Below are 5,470 nucleotides of genomic sequence, written 5' to 3'. Positions count from 1 at the left end.
GAAATAAACGGTAAAAGAAGTAATGAACAATTAGAATAAAACATTCTAAAAACATCAAAAACATTAAGACATATTTTATATATAAACTATAAAAAGACTTATGTCAGCAGGTTCAGCATAAAAACATTTGTTGCAAGTTTGAATTTTCTTGTGCTGAATTTAATTTTGATTATATAATGTGATGAAATTCGAATTGGATTTGCGAACTCGTTTGTCCAAATTCATCTTAGTAATTTTTTTTTCTTTTTTTTTTTTTTTGCGAAGGTAAATCAAGATATTTCAAAACATGTTTGCTCCTAGTTTGAAATGTGTTTTGGTTCATTTTCTGTTTTTCGGGAAACATGCCAAAGCACACTACTCTGCCATAATACATCATAAATTTAAGTCTCTTTTATGTCACCTGATGGAATACAAAACAATAGGAAACTGTTCACCTTGAAGACAAGTTGGACTAAAGAAGAACTGTTCATTCTGTTTCCTACGTTCACGTTCCCCGCTGCAAGAGTATAATATTGTTTTTAACCTAGATATTACCGTCTACTACTCCGGGTAAGTTCATTATTTTCATTCCTTTAAGTTTCTCAAGCAGTTAGTCCTGTAGTATAGAATGAACATTATCTAACCGAGTTTAAGGTCAAAATGGGCATAGCAGCTTTGGGGACATCCAGTAAAAAAAAAAAAAAAAAAAAAAAACAGATATAGGCTTACTCATTTTAAAAAATCAGTTCCTTAATCGTTTTCAATTTTTTCTATCACTATTGTCTGCTTTCCTAAAGTTTAGGCAATGAATGGTCAGTAGTTCTCGAACCATTATTTGAAACTGCTTTTCTAATTTTTACCTTCTGATTACTTTGCTAAGCTTGCTTACACTTTTGCGATTATTAAAAAAGCAATCGCCTCTACAATGACAAAAAGCAAATCTCTAGTTACACTATTCATTATCATTCAATTAAGCAGAAATGTAGGACTTTAAATGATTATGAATAAAACTGAGTTCATGTTTAATGAAAATACAGAGAGACAACAAATATGGGTTATGAAAGGACTTCATAAGATTGTTACTGAATATACGTACTTAGGACAGACAGTAAGTGATTCCCCAGGACACGAGACCGAAATTAAAAGAAGGATAGTCATGGGATGGAGATCATTTGGTGAACAAAATGATGTTATGTAATGTAAACTGCCACTTTCTCTTAAAAGAAAATTATCTAATCAGATGGTCCTATCAATGCATCAGAAACTTGGGGCCTTACTAAACCCTTAGAACATAAGCTCGTTACGACTCAAAGAGGTATGGATAAACTGATATTAGGAATAACACCAAGAAACAGAAAAAGAGCAACATGAATACGCGAGTGTTCGATATATAATGAGAATGACATACAGTAGATGGACATTAAGAATAGCAGAATGGGTCCCTAGAGATTGCAGACGAAATAGGGGTAGGGACCAAAGACGATCGTTTGATGAGCTAAGAAAATTTACAGTTATAGAGTGACATAGAAAAACCATAAACAGGCGGAATTGGAAAGCTACAACCCTATTTGGAAAAGCAAGATGCTATAAGCCCAAGGGCTTCAAAAGGGAAAGATAGCCCAGTGAGGAAAGGAAATAAGGAAATAAATAAACGATAAATAAGTAATGAACAATTAAAATAGAATATTTTAAAAACATTAACAACATTAAATCAGACATTTCATATATAATCTATAAAAGGACTTACAGTATATCAGCCTATTCAATATAAAGATATTTGCTGCAAGTTTGAACGTTTGAAGTTCTACTGAATAAACTTCCCGATTAGGAAGATCATTCCACGAAAAGGGTTACGTAATGGCCATCAAATATGTATCATAGCTGGGAAAGGAATAAGGAAAAAACTAGATTAGTGCTATCATTTTCGTGTTATTAATGTTATCAATGATCTGGGGCTAGAAATAAACCATAGAATTCAAGCAGGATGGAAAAATTGGAAAAAAGTCCGTGGAGTACTATTTGACAGGAAAATAGGGGTTAAATTAAAACGTAAAGTACGCAGGACAGTTGTGAGACCGGCAGTGATGTATGGAGCGGAGACATGGGCAATAAAGAAGAAAGAATAGAAGAAACTGGGTGTGGAAAAGATGAAAATGTTGAGATGGATGTGTGGAGTGACAAGAAGAGATAAGATACGGAATGAGGTAATTAGGGGTACCACAGGAGTTAGAGAACTATCAGATAAGATCCAAGAAAGTAGACTAAGGTGGTATGGTCATGTCATGAGAAGAGATGAACAGTATATTGGAAGGAGAGCGATGGAAATGGAGGTATATGGAACGAGAAGGAGAGGGAGACTAAAGCGAAGGTAGATGGACTGTGTCAAGGATGACCTTCGATCAAAGGTATTAACCAGTGATGAAGTGTGGGACAGAGGTAGATGGAGAAAGCTGGCCAGAAACATAGACCCCCACTTAGAAGTGGGAGAAGATGCAGACAAAGAAGAAGTGGACTGCGCCGTATAATTCTCTAAATACTTCAAAGATATACACAAGAGACCAATCTAGCGGATCATGTAGTTCACTAAAGCTTTCCGTATAGTGTGAGACTATATTCAAAGTTTCCTAATCACTGATTGGCTGGAAAAAAATAATTCTAACCAGTCAGCTAGCAGGAAACTTTTCCGAGCTAAAAGGGCACCCCTGCGAGTCAGCGCAAATGCGCCTCATTAAAAAAAATTAGTGTAGGATAACAGATTTAGATGAGAGAGTATATCGAAGTAAAAACACAATTATTATTGATAATAATCGATCTATATTTTTCATTTTTTTATGCGTCATATCATAGTGCATTTTAGATACTAATATCTTCATAGCAACAATAACTGTTATCTCTGATTTTTAAGCATTACAATCCTTTATCTATCTAGATAAGTCTTAACTTTCCGCGCGATAAGGAAATCAATTACCCCCCACCGACATTTATGTGCTGTAACATCTTGCACAAGCAATATAGCAGAATCTTATAGCCTCTTCACCTATTAGGCAGTTCTAATATTGCTTGTCTTTAATCTGTTTGAACATCTATTACGGCAGTTAACTACAGGTATTACTATTGCAGGAATTCTTCAGCTTTCATCTTGAAAAAGGTAACCTTGTCAACTTTTTCATATATAATCTTTTATTTCTTTTCACGGTAATGAGATAAAGTTCATTATATTATTCATCAGCGAAATTTCTATAGAAAGAAAAAATCAGGTACTTCGTACAAATTATTATTATTATTATTATTATTATTATTATTATTATTATTATTATTATTATTATTATTATTATTATTATTATTATTATTACTTGCTAATCTATAACCCTATTTGGGAAAGCAGGATGGTATAAGCCTAGGGGCTCCAACAGGGAAAGTAGCCCAGTAAAGGAAGGAAGCAAGGAAAAATAAAATATTTCAAGAACAGTAACATTAAAATAAATATTTCCTATATAAACTTTAAAAATTTAAACAAAACAAGAGGAAGAGAAATAAGATAGAATAGTGTGCCCGAGTGTATCCTCAAGTAAGAGAACTCTAACCCAAGACAGTGGAAGACCATGGTGCAGAGGTTATGACACTACCCAAGACTAGAGAACAATGCTATGATATAGACCCTTATATGCAAAATATTTCCACAGTTCAAAGGATGATTTCTTAATGGGCGAATAGATTAGAAAAGCACAATTTATGAAGAATCTCTCGAGCTGTGCAATAACCTTGGGAATTATTTGATTTGGTATCAGTTGAATCTCAAGAGCTAAGCTCCACTTGAAGAGAATCACTTGATAAAGACCTTGTGTCTTCTCTAAAGGTTATTATTATTATTATTATTATTATTATTATTATTATTATTATTATTATAATTATTATTATTATTATTATTATTTTCTTCTTCTTCTTCTTCTTCTTCTTCTTCTTCTTCTTCTTCTTATTATTCTTCTTCTTCTTCTTCTTCTTCTTCTTCTTCTTCTTCTTCTTCTTCTTCTTCTTCTTCTTCTTCTTCTTCTTCTTCTTCTTCTTATTATTATTATTATTATTATTATTATTATTATTATTAGCAGGTGCAACTCAGGACGGATATTGTTTATGAGATCGGCATTATCCCTCGTTATGTTGCTCTCTCTCACGCAGTTCACTGTAATGTTGCTACATTCAAAAGCATATTTAAGACTGATTAATTGATTTAAGGTTTTCTGGGCGTCCTGACATCTAAGGTCATTGACGCTGGCATATTTAAGAAGGTTAAATGATACCTGAGACTTTTCAATTGTAAATATTCCCATGAAATCTGGTAGGAATAGAGAAACTGTTTCACATAAATACCTTGGAATTTTCATTTTGATATGTAAATTAATCTATGAACAATTTACTCCACGGCCCAAAAAATTCAACCCATTCCAAAATAAACGTTTGCTGTGGCTTTTCTATGGCAGATATCAATATGGAAATTGGTATGGACAAAGTAAATATCCTTCCCATAACTCCCTGAAAAATTTCAATTTCATATGTGAAGTTTTCTACGAGTAACATACGGCGCCGCCGAAAATCGGCCTCTGCGGATATCGAAAAATGGCTACTGTGAGAGAGAACAGTTAGGAAATAACTGAGAAATAGCGTAAATACAACTAACTTGCGGTACAATATAAACATCAGCTGAATTGTAGAGAGGTTCAAAACAAGTCATCCAAGAAAACATAGATCTCTATTATTTCTTTAGTAGATCAATTTTGGAAATATCAAAATTATACTATATATATATATATATATATATATATATATTTATATATATATTATAACCTTCACACGAACTCGAAGACTCACGTAATTATAAAGTAAGTTATGAATTCCTTTATATCATTAGCGAAAGTCTTTGGTATGTATTTCCCTCCTAAAATATCTTGCTTGACAAATGACAAAGTAAACACATGTCACAACATAAAAACTTTGTTTGATCACACTTCATAAAATATAAACCCATTGGCCGCTGATGTATGTTTATCTCCATATTACAGAATATATTTAGACAAACGTTTGGAACCTGGTTTTTGCAATACTCAAATAAAGGATAATCAGCTAGAATACTGAATTACACTCATTTCAAAGGAATAGTAACTTGAGAGGTAAAAAATATGATTGCAAAAATACTGAATTATACCCACTTTGAAGGAATAGTAACTTAGAGGTAAAAAATATGATTGCAAAAATACTGAATTATACCCACTTTGAAGGAATAGTAACTTAGAGGTAAAAAATAGGTTTGCAACAATACTGACTTATACCCACTTTGAAGGAATAGTAACTTAGAGGTAAAAAATATGATTGCAACAATACTGAATTATACCAACTTTGAAGGAATAGTATCTTAGAGGTAAAAATAGGATTGCAGCGATACTGAATTATACCCACTTTGAAGGAATAGCAACTTAGAGGTAAAAAATATGATTGC

General features: G+C 32.6%; 1 protein-coding gene across 2 annotated transcripts in view; it reads left to right on the top strand.

The window, feature by feature from the left end:
• The first annotated feature begins 429 nt into the window (after positions 1 to 429).
• The window catches only part of LOC137658677 (uncharacterized), a 10,093-nt gene continuing 5,052 nt past the window's right edge, over positions 430 to 5,470 (top strand). The window contains exon 1 of one of the 2 annotated variants that reach the window (XM_068393652.1): positions 430 to 549. The gene's annotated coding sequence lies outside the window, so the exon portion shown is untranslated. Of the gene's footprint in view, positions 550 to 2,972; positions 3,128 to 5,470 lie in introns of those variants that run through there. The other variant, XM_068393641.1, reaches the window with a different exon arrangement.

This window comes from Palaemon carinicauda, chromosome 1 (genome assembly GCF_036898095.1).
Source record: "Palaemon carinicauda isolate YSFRI2023 chromosome 1, ASM3689809v2, whole genome shotgun sequence".
Classification (NCBI taxonomy): Eukaryota; Metazoa; Arthropoda; class Malacostraca; order Decapoda; family Palaemonidae; genus Palaemon; species Palaemon carinicauda.
Note: the sequence above shows the minus strand (reverse complement) of the source record. Positions and strands in the feature narration are given on the sequence as shown.